Raw genomic sequence first — 15,993 nt, 5'->3', positions numbered from 1 at the left:
CGGGAAAATGTTAAATGTTGATTATTCAGTCTAAGTATAAACTGTCGATTAATTCATTTTTTGAAAATTCCTGTCTTTATTATTCATATACGTTTTATATGTTACATTCATCCTCTTTGAAAGAAGAGTTACAATTAAAACACGAGAAAAATCTTGCACTTTAAAACGCATTCAAATAAAATAAACATCATTAATTTTCTGTAAATTCAAATATTGAAATTGGTTATTTGATGTTTTTATTCACATTCGTAATATTTCATTTGACGTTAAATAAACTCCATTACCCCCTTTAAATATCACCCCTCCAAAAATATGGAGAAGAGGGTATACTTAAATTTTTAATTATCACGTGACCAGAAAATGTGCAGTATAATTTTTTTTCATATTTTAAGGAAGATAACGCTTTTATCTACAACATATCACAATTTCATTATTTTTCTTGAGGGGCCGAAAAACAGCCTTATCGAAACTCCCCCTTTTATGTACAAAACCACACATACCGTACTAAATTGAAATTCAAATTGAGAAAAATGAGTGTATGGTTGAAAGACGCATCCGTGGAAGTCGTATTGGAAATCTCACAGCGTTGTTGCAGAGGCTGCGACAGAAATACAAAGTCTTAAATTTTTTTTGATGACTGATGATCAGAACCAAGACAATTTGTTTGTTTAATTGATTTCCTCTTTTAAATTAAATTTTTGATAAGAATTTGAAATTTTATAAAAATCGTTCATATTTTCAATATCTATATACATGTATATAAAATGTATATCCAAAAATATTGAGACTCACCTGCAATAGTGTCACACAATTTTCCAGAAATCTTGAATCCTCCATTAGATAAATCTGTACAGTTTGCTCCGTTTTTGCAATTAAGGTGAAAAACTGCATTCTAAAATTCAGGACATAAAAGAAGATCTAAGAATTGTAATTAGATTTCTTTGTCTTGATATTCAAGAATTTTTTTGGTTTTGAATGAAATGTTGGATATAAATAGGTTTGCAGTTAAAAAGCCTTCAACTTATAGTTCATTGTAGCATACATATTATTAGTATTTGTAAAAGTTACCCTAATTTATCCTATACATATATATATATTATTTCTTACATATAAACTGAAGGGAAAAAGAAACAGGGAAATATGCGAAAAAAAATTGGCTGGTTACTGTCGAAAGGGTTGAATAATATCTCAATAAGAAGATAAATGCACTGATGATCCCAATGTAGAGGAGAATCTAGGGTTTGAGAGATGCGCGAGGAAGGCAAGGGAGCTACTGCGAATTTTTATTTTCACCTTTTGGTGAAATATGTAAGTTTGCCCTGTGTTTCTTTTTCCTTTCAGTATATTTATCAAATGCTATCTTGTACTAAAGACCTAAAATTATTTCAAAAATCTTAGTTAATATACTGTTTGTGTACTTAAAAAGCGGGCTTGATATTTTAGCGGCTTTGGCGCGGACAACGATGTGCCAATTCATAAATACCGCTTAAAAATCATTTATAAATACATAGTGCGTTAGTGTGTAGCGCTAATTCATGAATACGCCAACAATTCAATACCCAGCAATTGCGCTAAATTTTGAATACGCCAATTTTTGTACATACAGTATGCATAATTTTTTTGTCTATGAATACTTACTATTCCTATGTCATTTTTAAATAAACCTTTTTCATTTAGTGATTTTGCATTATCATTTTTATCACTTTCCCTGATTGAATAGCTTCAATTGTGATTATAAACCCCTGTGCAGCAGGATGGTTCTTTTGTTTTACGTACAGGTTAATGTCAAAGTACCTCTTCATTCCGAGGTCCATCAGAGAGGTACGAGGACACTGACCTACTTAAAATTCACTTCTTAATATGCTCGTAACTAATGTATGTTTATTAACTTTTGATACAGACTTGTTTAAATAAGATAAATAATGTACATATAAGTAGTTTGTAGTATTTAATATAGAAGGGCAAAGTACTACGAAATTGTTTAAATTTCCATTCGTCACCGGTTTCGGTAACTTGGTGTGAAGAGTACCATGCTAACATGGTGACCCGTGCTCGATACCCAGCATTAACACATCTGAGTCCTTTTTTTATCAAAACATAACTATAAACCTTTTTAAGTCGAAACAAGCTTTGAACCCAGAGGTATGAAAGAAGGGGGGGGGGGGGGCTTATATATACCTGTAGTATAAATAAAACCTTCATGCAATTTGCAATTCTCCATTGCCAAAAATAATGGAGCTCTCAATCAAAAGAATTATGTGGATTTAAACTGATGGAATAGCTTCAACTATGAATACTTATCATTTTCCCGGCAGAATGATTCTGTGTTTTACCTGATTGTGCAACTTGAACTGTGACACTGAAACCCGTTCCAGCTGGGTGATTCTTGTGTCTCTCTCTGTTGAAGCGAATCATCATGCGTGACGCTTCACCAATCAATATTTTCTTAAAGGTGGCCCCTCCCTCTGTTCCACACCTCCTGTCGTACAAAATGAATTTCTGTTATGGTTCAGCGACCAAGGAGGATAATTCTCACTGGGTTAAATGACCATTATTCCTTATACATTGCATTTTCAGTGTATATTGAATAGAGCATCCCCCCACCAACACCACCAGAACCCTCAACCAAGGGGCAATGAAATTCAAATTTTTGGAAGAGGCAGCCCTTCTCATTATAACCATGCACGTAGAATATCTACCAAATAGCAAGGAGCAAAGTAGAAGGTTTTAAGAGAAATAATGCATTTTTACTATTTAATCTAGAGCCCCCCCCCCCCCCCCACCAAAGCCCCTGACCCAGGGGTAATTATATTCAATATTTTAGAAAAGGCACCTTTGTTCATCAAAACCACGCACTTAGTTTTTTTGTTTAATGTACAGGGGGAGAGAAGAAGCTTTTTAAAGAATTTATGCAATTTCATTATACCCATCCTTACTCCAGAATCCCTGACCCTTGGGGTCATGAATTTCACAATTTTGGTAAAGGACTCATTGCATGTTATAATCATGACAACAGTTTGACTCCTTGATGTCCAGGAGTAGAGAGGAATATTTTTTGATAATTCCATTGATTTTAATGGTTTTGGCCCCATCCCTCAGGCTCCAAGGGGCAGGGACTATGAAATTCATAATTTTGTTCCCTTTGCCCAAAGATGTTTTATACCAAAGTTTGGTGAAATTAGTTCAGCGGTTTCAGAGAAGAAGCTGAAAGTGTTCAAAAGCTTACGACCAACAAAAGACGGATGACGACGGACGAAGGTCACTTGAGTGACAAACTTATTTTTAAAAAGATACAACCTATCGCATATTTATGTACAGAAATAATCAGTCTTTATTAACAAGAACATTAATGTTTTGTAGTGCACAGTACCCGCAGAAGATGACAAAATTGTTCTCTATAAAAAATCAAACTTAGGCTTTCATGAACATAAAATATGTCGATTGCAACGCCCTCGTGTACAAAAGCAAATTTTTGATCATGGATTAGCAAAGTAAGCATTGGAAAATACTTATTTCATAACAGATCTGCCAGGGACTTCAGGGAAGAAAGGTCGTGTTTAAGGAAAAGATTCGAAATGACAACTTGTAGAAAAAAAACTCAAGTTCCTTCATCTCAAATGAGGAAAATGTCTCCAGAAATTTCGTGGGTAACAGAGTATAGGTTTTTTGAAATGGGATTCCGTTATATTGTTTGATTATTGTTTAAAGTCTAGTCGTTAGTATTACGGTTGTGAAATTTTTTTCTCTCATGACCGACTTTGAATGTTTTTCTCTGGCTGCCCTAGTACTCTTTTTAATTATCCAGAAAAACGATCCTTAGCGTGCGAAAAAGGGTTTCAATCCTTGACACGGAGCACCGTGTAAAGTTCCATCCAATGGAACTTATTTTTTTTAAAGAAAGAATAACCAAAAATATTTTTGAAAAAAAAATGTAACCAAAAAATACAAGACACATACAAGTACATACTTTAATGATTTTTTTTACATGCAAGAGATAACAATTACTGACAAAGTTACAAATCGAATTATGCTTTCCAGCCTTAACAATTGTTTTTTTTTCTTCTGTGGTATAATCGTACAGATTCTGCTTTTTCGATTCAGTTATAAAAACGTCACCGTAACTATTCACAAAATTAATTCACAAACAGGAGAATTGGTCACAGATCCTGCACAAGGATAAGAAGTGATTCCTACTAGTCCTAAAAAAGTATAAATCTCAAGGCATTTCCCTGAAGAACCATTCCCAACAGAATAATATTCCAAAAGTCCAGTGCTGACCTTTTCTCCTGTATTCCAGTAGAAGTCGGCTTTTCCTTCAGAAGGAGTATCGGTGAGGTTGTAAGATGCACCTATCCAGTAGTAGGGGCGATTTCCTGCCGAAAGATAGGATAACACCGAGTACCGATTCAGAATTTGAAGTATTAATTCATACATTGTACACCTATGACAGCGTTTTATTGATTATATGATGAATAAAGTAGATAATAGTAACTGTAATAAATAGGAGTATTTAGAGCGACCTTATTATACTTTCATGTTAAATACTAAAATCTGATTGGTTTAGACGCATTTAACAATCCGTAATGTTACCCTCAGCATTAGCAACACACTTGACAACGGGTAACATTACGAAAATGTCACATGCATTCAAATCATGCGCGTACGGTTCACCGTAGAATTCTCAAAACGTCGGTTGTGCGTTTGAAAGAAGCCGAATAAACGACGTCAATAAAAGCTTGCGTCCGATGTAGCTTACTTGAAAACAACAAACGACAGACGAAACATCCTTGCGAGTGCACACTTTAGATGAAAAAGGACTTTTTGAGTAGCAAACAAACAATAAAGAGGTTGGTAAATCTTTCCCGAAGCTAATTCTTATTGAGAAAAATAGAAGCGGGGAGTTTGAAAGCTTTCTAAGCGTGAACTTAACGACGATCTCCGAATCTTTTTATGACATCCGAACTCAATAAGACATTCAGTATAATAAAATAAATAGTGCACATTTTTGAGGGTAACAGTTGAAATTGACGCGTCGGTTGACAATGGTTTTCCAAGGGGTGTCAATTTCAACTGTTACCCTCAAAAACGTGCACTATTTATTACAAAATAGTACCCGCCTGCAATTATTTTTTTTTTAATTGTTGCATAAAATGCTTTTCGCTTACAAAGCCATAGATCAGACACAACTGCGGTCTACAGGAAACAATTTTCGTCATTTTTATGGTGACCTTGATTCCACCCAAAGAATTTTGACTTAACCCTTATGGCACATCTTCATGTGATGGGCAGTCTTTGTTTCGATAACCTGTAACTTTAAACTACAATAAATACCCTTGGGTCTAGTCTTCTTCATGATGCAATCTGACTACAATAACAATATGAGTGTGAAATGTGAACTCCCAATATTTTTCATTAACCTTGAGCTTATAGAATTTTTAGATTTTTATTTTAGATTAAAATCTCAGCACACTTTTGAGGTCTAAAGTAATCTTCGTATATGTATGACTTTCAATGTAAATCCGTGGGAGATATCGACCGTTCATTAACTTTAGCTTTTATTTGTCAATGACCTTACATTTGATTTGTCGAATTACTTTTGATCAAGGAAATGGCACACTCCGATAATAAGCAGTCTTTGTCCTCGACGAAATGAAAAGATTGACTAGATATTGACGAAATATCCCTTTCCTTTGGTATGCCAAACCTTGCATTATTCGATCTTTTCCATTTGAATTGTATAATTTTCCATTTGCATTCTTTAATTAATTTTTATTTGAATTGTATAATTTTGCATTTGTATTGTCTAATTTTCCGTTTGCATTGTCTAATTTTCCGTTTGCATTGTACAATTTTCCATTTATATTACACGATTTTCTATTTATAATACTACATATGTATTTTTCATTCGTATTGTATGACTTTTTTTCATTTGTATTGTATGATTTTCCATTTGTATAGTTAAATATTTGTATTTTAACATTTTACATTTGTATTGTATTTTTTCTATCTGGAAAATTATACAATGAAAATGAAAATTTATTAAACATAAATGGACAAGTATAAAATACAAAAAAACAAGCTAATTCTGAGAATCCGTGTCCCCCGCTTAAAGAAAAAAAAGAAGAGGGCGGAAGAACTGGAGAAAAAATTTGAAGGTAGAGAAAAAGAAAGTTCAACCTTGACCTTTCAGCTTTTGACCTTAAAGTCAATAGGAGTCTTTTGATAGTTGAAGAAATTCATGACCAAAATTTTCATTGCAAAAGCTTACAGAAAAGCTATAATTATTTTCCGAAAACTATATATGCAATATATATTTCAGACTTTGACCTTTGGGTTCTTTTAAGGCCATGGGAAGATGGGATAAAAAAAAATTCATATTGCATTGCAAAATTTCAAGTATTTTTAAGACATAGTTTGGGGAAAAGGTGTTACTTAGATTGTATGAATTTTTTACCTTGAATTCTGACCTTAATATAAATGGGGTTCTTCTATAGGCCATACGGATTTTTAACATTAAATTTTATCGTAGAAAACTGAAAGAAAACTAATGTTATCATCTGGAAAAGGTTATTTGAAATGTATGAATTGTATATATACATACAGAATGTATGAATTTATGACCTTGACCTGATCGTTTGATTTCAAAATTGATACTGGACTTCTTTACGTCAAAGAGTTTGTGATATTGATTTTATTGAAGAAAGCTCAAAGAAAACTAGAAGTTATTTTCTGGACAATTTTATTTGTTATGTATGATTTTTGACATTCATCTTTTGATCTTAAATCAAAAGGGATCTTCCTTAGGGTATAAAGGTTTGTGATGTAAAATTTCATCGCAAAACCTCAAAGACTTTTAAAGCTATTGCCCGGAAACGAAAGTTTTAGATGTAAAGAGAATGAAAGAATTTATTACCTTGACCTTTAAACTCAAAATCAATAGTGGTCTTCTTACATAGGGAGTTTTAGTATGGAATTTCATTGCAAAAGCTTTCACGCTTCTTAGATATCGTCTGGAAACAAAAATATTACACATTGACAGAAATACAGGTAGACAGACAGACGGACAGACAGACCCAAATTAATATCACCCATTTTCAGTAAAAGCGGGGGACAAAAATTATACAGTACAAATAAAAAAAATTATACAGTACAAATAAAAAAGAAATATACAATACAAATGGAAAATTATACAATACAAATGGAAAAGCTAGAATATTTCAACATTTTACATACCATATTTTGTTGCTCATAGGTGGTTAAGGGATGTATCATAACAAAAATTGCATAAAAATAGAAAATTGTGGAATTTATGAATCTCGAGGGTGAAGTGGCAAATGTATTAAGGTTTAGCCGATCGTGTAGGATAAAAATAGAAGAAAACAAATGCTGGGCATGAGTGCAGGATGAACTTTTCATCGCTGATAATTAGCTCCATGAAGTTTGCTATTTGTTTGTAGATTAAGAACTTGTTTATAAGATGCTGGTTTGGTCAAGAATAAGGGTGTAACCAATCAAAGAGGTTGATGCAAGGGATCAGAGGTCATGCATCTGTATAAATTACCTACAGGAAATAAAAAGTCAAGATTATGCAAAAAGTTCAACAAGAATTTTAAAGTGCAATTTAAGATCAAAAGAGGGTTTAAGGTCGGATAATATTAATTTAAATTCAGAGCAAAATTAAAAGTCATTAGTGCAAATTTTGAAGAAATACTCATGTATGCTGGGCATGTACGGGGATATAATGTAGCGCAGTGAGATTTAGCCAGCACGGTGGTCTGCTGGATTTTGTCTCTTTCTGGTTGCATTTATACAGGTAAGATATTTTTGTAGACTTGCGCGATTTTTGTAAAAATGGGTAAACTTTTCAGATAGCTTAATGTATTAACAGGTTAATATATTTTATAATCTGATAGTAATGTTTCGTATTTATTATAATGTTTGTTATATTGTGTATTGTGTATCTTTAGTAATTGTAAATAATTAGAATGTATGTATTAATTTAATAAAGGGTGGTCTGCTGGATTTTGTCTCTTTATGGTTGCATTTATACAGGTTGGGTAACAGCTAGGGCCACTCCCCATAACCTGTGATGCGCTATGGATAGGAAGGGAACATATCCTAGGAAGAGTTGATTCAAACTGGAGCCTCAGTTTGAGAAATAAAGGACCATTAATCCAACTAACTTGGGTCAATCTGGTCAAGACCAGGGGTTTGTAGGAATTGTTCCCCTGTGTCTAAAAACCTCTCACAGGCAAAAAGCGCACAACGATCCCGGAGCTGACAATCAATTTATCCAGTGATCAGAGAAATTCTAAGACCAAAAACAACATATCCAAAATAAACAGAATCCACAACACAACACATATTTTTTTTTATGAAAGATTTTAGATGTATTATAATAAAGATGTTTTAGAAAAGGCAACTTAAATATTTGAAAAAATACTATTCTTCCTATGGTCTATATTTAAAACAAACGTTTACTGATACAAATGTAATGTAAGGTATATGAACAATGATATAAATGTTCACCTTTTGCTTTAACTGCTTCCACTTTGCCTGGGGTGTCCAGCACAGCCAACCGAGTTCTTTGGTCAGTTGAGTTACAGAAATCTACTGCGTCCTTCCAACTGAGAGTGACATTAGGTAGAAAAAAGCAGAGCCGCTGGGTTCCGTTCCAAAGAAAGTTCTTAGGACAAATGTCTGCAGAAACATTTAATGAGACTAGAAATTAAGTTATAGTACATATATGTATAAAAGCCATGAATAATGCTCGAAAGATGCTTTATACCAAAAGTATAATTGTCCTGGCTCGGAATGTACTTAATAACGGGCAGATTCGTAATTTTTTCCCCCCTAAAAATATCAAGTTTAATATTCTAAAGATACGAAAGATGTTTTATCAAACGTAATTATAGTAGCAATGCACAAAGAAAGGGGACAAGTGCAGATTAAAGCTGCTTTGCACACTGCTCTGCGAACAGTCACCATAGAATGAACAGTGAGCAGATCTTTAAAAGTTTTGCATTTGAACAGAAATCCATGTACGTCTATAAGAATCTGACACAGGAATATGATTCTTTAATAAGGTATCTAATTCCGAATTCCTCTTACCCAGAATCGGAGTCTTTCAGAGAAAAATGCACTTGCAAACTGTTTAATGCCTTTCTCTATACGATAACTAATCTACAGATCCATGTTTGGCATGTATGGCATGTTTATCTTTATTTTCTTTCTTTTCTTTTTTTAAAAATACAAATATTACAAAAAACAAGTGCCTGTGGAATCTTTTCGAAATTAAAATAGTAGTACATGTATATCACCATGACCTGTTTTTCTTATTGACACAAAACGCACACGATTTGGTTTTACTAGTTTACATTTGTAGTAAGCAAAACATCAAATTGTTGTTTCATCCTCCACGTCCCACAGTAGGATTCGAACCCGCGACTCTAGAGCAAGATCTCTAATCACTGCGACATGCGGTCGACGATTTTAAAAGTGATTACTGATAGGGTTTTTGCAAGGGTTACCACATTTCATTTGTATTTCGAAATCAACTACTTTTTGTCATGTTTAATGGTCACTTCCAATTTTTCTATGTAATTAAAGGTATTTTCCAAAGGACGCCTTTTTTAAAATTAAACAGAAGTTGGCTAAAGAGGTCTTAAGATGTAAATAAGACATTCCAGAAGGTTTACGCACACGTCATAGCATATGGCTGCGACTCGAAACAACTACAGATGTCGCTTTAGTGAATCACTGTCCCGGAACTAAATTTTCTTGATTATATATTATATCATTATTACCAAAATGTTATCAGATCCACAAAAGCCAGTTCACATTGAGTTTAAAGACTCACAGTTATACTCATATATACCTTTTTGATGTTTTAGGTCATCTTAGCAAAACAATTTACAAATTATTATGCGAGACATGAAATTAAAAAAAAGATTTTTTTTTATTATACTCGCATGCATTTTTCCTCTAGGAAGCTCTTACTGAATAGTCATTCAGCAAGTTCAAGGTCAATGGCAGAAAAGGTATATAATTTGTATCCTTCTTATAACTTCCCAGTGGAGGAACATTACAAGACCATGCCTCAAATGGAGAAACAAAGCTTTTATTGAATTTGCTGATGAAAAAGAGTCCTCTTCAATCCTCAATTAAAAAAAACGCAGCCATCCCTTTCTCATGAACTCGGCCATCTACAAACACACTCAAACGGATGTTACTTCTCTTTGAGCCTCTACAGCCTTCTGTTTATTCCCCTCTATAAATTTGAATCTTATTAAATATTGAACTATGATTCATCTTGAGGTGTCAATTTAGGGGGAAGGGGGGTGGCTTAAAACAATCGCTGATTGATGGTAGTACACGTAAAATGTTATGCAAATGTCTCAGATTGGACAGGCTATAACATTTGGACACGGACTTAGATCTAGAACACGATTACGACCATGTAATAAATGCTTCATAGCTCATTCCTTCTCTATACATGTTTCTTTAGCATTATTTCAATGAAAAAGGAGTCTTTTTCATCAGCAAGTTAAATAAAAGATGGCGCGTCTCTTTGTTTCTCCACTATCATTAGAATTCTCGACACTAAGATTTGAAGAGCTTTTTTTGGTAAATAGCAATTGCTATGTAAACTACTACTTTACTTCACAAATATATTGATATTATTTTTACCTTGTGTATGATAAAATCTTATTTAAAATAACAAAAAATAGGATTATATATTCAATTATGAATTCTAGGTAATGCTATTTAGTTTCATGGAAAATGTAAAATAAATGTTTTAAAAGGTAGTTCTTGGTTATGTTTAACTATAAACGTAGCAATCTACTTGAATCATGAGGTTAAACCCCCGTGACAATTCAGAATGTAGAGTACTTTGCTGTGAGCTGAAAGTGGATTATAAAGAGTAACATATAATTGCATTTACCATCACAGTAAGTTTTTCTATTAGTAAGTTCTATGCAGGCATCATCGCAGGGATTCGGACTGCACGCTCCAGCAAGCTCCTGTAAGTACATTACATGATCTGTGTAACATTTAATGCAATGACAGCTATCATCTCCACAACGTCAGATCTCCTGAGTTCACTCGTGACCCAGGGGCCTCTGACAAACATTCTTTTTTCCTTTCTTCTTTTTCTTTCTTTTTTTTTGGGGGGGGGGGGAGGTCTACTATTTTTATCACAAAAGCATCAGTTAAAACGTTTTCAATTAGGATATGTAATTTATCTGAAAGACGTAGCAGCACGGCCACGAGTATACTCAAGACCCTTGTCGTTTGTTTTTAGGATGAAAAGCTGTATGAGAAATCGAGTTATTATCTCTTCCAACCAAACATTTAAATAAACGAAAACGCTCTGTTTGCAGCCTCAATGAAAGTATTTGGTAAAGTTAAATCTTCATATGATAATTTGCGAGGTCAGATCCAGGTAACAGCTAATTAAAACTGTTTTACATTTATGTACATTCTTGTAATATTCTAAATAGAGGGAAAAAATAAAACGGATATTTAGTTCTTTTTTGACATTACTATCCAGTTGTCAAATCATTCAACCATTTAGATTAAAAAACACAAAACTAACCTGAGGCTGATTATTCATCTCAAAGTAGACAACGTTTGGTACCTCGACAAGTGAATATCCTGGATCCCCATTTTTGGCCCTCTTTGTCACACATATGAGATAACGGTTCCAATAGTTAACGGAATGACATTGGCGATTCTGAAGACACTGTCTAACACATTGTTTTTGACCAATAGTATGTATTATATTTATAATAACTCTTGTAACATTAGGATCGGTCCTAAACAGACCGTATCCTTGTGCTGTTACTTGTACATTTATGTCTACAACATTACTTGTTTCATCTGATAAAGTCAAACTTACTAATGACAAAAGACAAATAAGAATATTTTGCAGCATTATAAATGAGTTATTTCCGTTCGCAAATGAAGTATTCAAACTGAATAAAGAGCAACCGAACTTTTATATCTTTCCCACTAATTGTGGTTTTTGTTTACTTTCTATGAAACTTAATTCTATACAAATTTCTGCCCATTTTAATAACATCCATAATGTTTAATGACCATATGACGGTATTCACATCTGATGAGATTTGTAACACAAGGATATTTGATTTAAAGTGCACTATTTAAATATTTAATCAGCGTTTGAACCTATCTATTTAGTCTCTTTATATGCAATTATTCATCGATTTTTATATTTAATCTTTCAATAGGCATTTGTAATTATAAAGCTTGAGACATTTTTGTTGATCCTACGAAATATTTTTAGTTTTAATCAGTTCTAATGTATCTATCAATATTTGACAAGAAAACATCTCTCACATATCACAGATGTAGACAGGTCTTTATTTTTTACTTGAATGTAGACGAAAAATTATTAACCTTTTTTTTCTTATACAAATAAGCAGATTACAAGGCTCTGTATATGTTTTGTGTACGATAAGCTTCATCAAAATCCATCATTAATTTAAAACATGAAAAGTACTAAATTTTAATGGTTTTCTTTTACAAAATCGCGAAAATTCTTCCGATACATGTAAGTATGATCAATCTGACGGCTGGAGTTTTATCTTAGTAAAATATCTTAAGGTTTATGTGCATGATTTAATAATACGGAAATAAGAATGATGAAATATATGGAGATAATTCATATTCAAGCTCAAAAGTACATTAAACAAAACAAATTCTGGACCATAGCAAACATGTTCCTCTAAAAGAGGTTGGATAAGGTGCCATGGAGGAGTGAGCATCCCCTGCCGACCGGTCACACCCGCATGATTTAATAATACGCGCATCTATGTTAAGGCTGTCCGAACGCTTAATATGCATTTGAAACATACTATATAATTTTGAGCTATGTTTTGATTTCAATTTGTAATCTATGTATACATGCACAGTTAAGTTTTAAAGAGATGTGAATAAAGTATTACAAAAAAAGCATTTTTATGATGTCATATGACTATGTTGATCACGTGACGGACACATAAATTTTCTTAAATGTTGCACAAAATCGCATCGGCGCAAGTGAAAAACCAAATTATTGTGAACGGCTTGTTACATGAATCAAATAAACTTATCCTTGTGTATATATAAGTGCTGGGGGCAAGTCTGAATTTTATTTCTTAAGAAAATATTTCACGAGAAATTAAACTTACCCACATCCAAGGGGGCATTTTCCACTCTTCGTTGCAATTTATGCAACATGGGATGAATTACAAACAATCCCCCAGCAAAATTCAGTTAGAGGACATATTTGTCTAGTAGATTCACACAGAATATCTGCAAATTATCTGCAAATTATCCTTATTATTCACTTGTGCCAGTCTAATTTATACACGATTTATAAATTCTGACTCTGTCTACGGACCTATAAGGAGGAGCATTTCACATTCTTTTTCTGTAATCGTTTGAATACGTACATGTTAGACAAGAAAAAGGAATAAGGATATTATATTGTAAATATTCACCATCATAAAAACATACTAAAGCTTAAAACAACAATACAGACACATGAATTAAACATCAACGTAAAAAATTTTTACATGTCATGTGAAAGGAATATGAAAGTTATGACTCATTCCCCGTCATGTTTGCAGTGACTTGACGTCATATGCCATTATGACGTCATATCTAGGTAGTTCGGAGAAGTTACTACTGCTGGTACACTGTTACATTCTTTGGACAGCCTTATCCTAGCCGCGCGGAAATAAGAATGATGAAATATATAGGGATAACGAACATTCAAGCTCAAAAGCCCATTAAACAATACAAATTTAAAATTACAAACAGAGGTGGGATCAGGTGCCATGGAGGAGTTAGCATCCACTGCCGACACCCGCCGTGTGCTCCTTGTCATGATCTGGAAACAACAGAAATATAGTGTGTAAATAATGTTCTAACAGTTAGTATGAAAAACGTCATTCAGCTTTGACTTAATGATAAATTGAATTGGCTGACAAGGTCAACCAATGATACATGTTGAAACGAGCATTATAGTTTGTCTCTCTTTGTATAAAAAATCGGAAATTAATGATAACTATTGTATAATTTCTTAATCAGAATCAAATGGATACAATCAGGTCAAACGGCTTGAAAGGTTTTGAATAAATATAAAAACCGAGAGCCGAGCTACGTGGCAGTACATCGAATACATGCGCATGTTAAAAGTTAACCTAAATCACATGATATACGATAGAAATATGTTATAAGCAGATGTCTAAATCAGTAAATTGGAAATTACAAAAATCGTTTAAATCAATTAAATCCATTATAACATTTTTTATATTGTTATTATGGCTTTAGCATATTTATTTTAAATCATTCAATGTGTTCAGGTCCTTTACCCTACAACTAAAGTCCTCCTGCTGGACACGTCATTACTAATGACGTAAATATAGTTAATAATGAGAACCTTAAATCACCAATTTTAAAAGGGCCAAAATTTAGGGAAACCCGATATTTAAGCCCGGCGATGGGCCAAAAATGAAAAAAGAACTGAAGACCTTGACACTTTGTCAGAATGGTTTACAGTATCAAATGTATGTTGAAATCTCGCATTAAGGGACTGGGAAGCAATAAGAAAGCATCAAATCTTGTCTTCAATAATTCAGAAGTGACAAAAATAAGAAAGATTACACGAACAGTATGTATTTGTCCCAGATGTCAAAGCAGATAACAACATTGTTTTTGTTTGTTTTGCTCTTTATTTTGTATTTTAGAGGAGCTAGGAATTGATTCTGCAAGTGATAATCCAACTTATACCCATAGCTCCCTTTCCGATGAGGGAATTCTTCAAAATCATATGTTAATTTCAAGAAAATCCGCTTCTCAGCCAGGAAGGATCTCTCTAAAAGTTATTATTTCATTAAAAAAAAACAACTCATAATTAAGCTTGGAATTCAAATCTTTTCGTGCAATAATTTTTATTTCATGCAACTTAATATGATTCAAAGTTCCTTGAAGTCTAAAAACTGTATTAGAAAAAGTTGACATTTGCACCCATAAAGTATAAAAATAAATACATCTTTAGATAAATCAAAGGACAAGGTTCGTCTGGTGCCAAATTCGGCCCTGTGACCAAATTAAAAAATATTCCTCGAAATTCTTTGAGAGAATGTACATTTTCATGAAATTATCAATATATGCATGTACAAAGCTTTATTTATGTTTTATTTAAGGAAAGTTTATAAGTTTTGTGTGAGTTATTGGTGTGTGAATCACACAGACTTCTCACGTAGGCATATTTCATGAAGCGCGCCAGCGCTTCATGAAAAATATGCCTACGTGCAAGTCTGTGTGATTTACACACCAATAATTCACACTAAAAAACATTCATTATATTTACATTTTACAAGTTTAAAAGCAACAATAATAAACTCAATATTTGAATTTCTTGCTGCCCTATATCGTTACATTTTTATTTACGTATCTGTAGCCTCATTGTGACGTCACTTTAGCGCAAATTTCACAGTGTATATTTCTACGTGTGAGTATACATAAAAATGACTTTCAAATCAATTTCACAGTTGGATTAGTAGAAAAACCAGCAAATGTAAATATATAAACGTAAAAGTAGCATAGTTTACGATAACGTTGCGCTTTTTGACGTTGCTTTATGCGATGTCATGAACAAGAATGGAATGTCATGTTTTAAAATAAATCTAGCTTTCATGTATATTTCATTATGTATGTTTATAAAATCCCATTTTCATACATTGCGATGTATTTCCATACATGTAATAGCATACCATGCTTACTAAATTATTTTTTTATAATTAAAGACAAATCTTTAAATCAGTTGGTATGGTTGGTTTTGAAAAAATGACTCATAAGGGGAAAATGTTGTGTACGTGTATAGTACATTCTAAGCGGATTTCTCATTTTCCGCACCCCGCATTGGAACAAGCAAAATTGTTGGGATTGTTTGTTAATTTGACGAGCCGCAATTGCCAA

This window comes from Saccostrea echinata, unplaced genomic scaffold (genome assembly GCF_033153115.1).
Source record: "Saccostrea echinata isolate AGI-Se365-2 ecotype Australia unplaced genomic scaffold, CSIRO_AGI_Sech_v1 ptg000033l, whole genome shotgun sequence".
NCBI classification, from domain to species: Eukaryota; Metazoa; Mollusca; class Bivalvia; order Ostreida; family Ostreidae; genus Saccostrea; species Saccostrea echinata.
The sequence above is the reverse complement of the archived record's forward strand: the minus strand, read 5'-3'. Positions refer to the sequence as shown.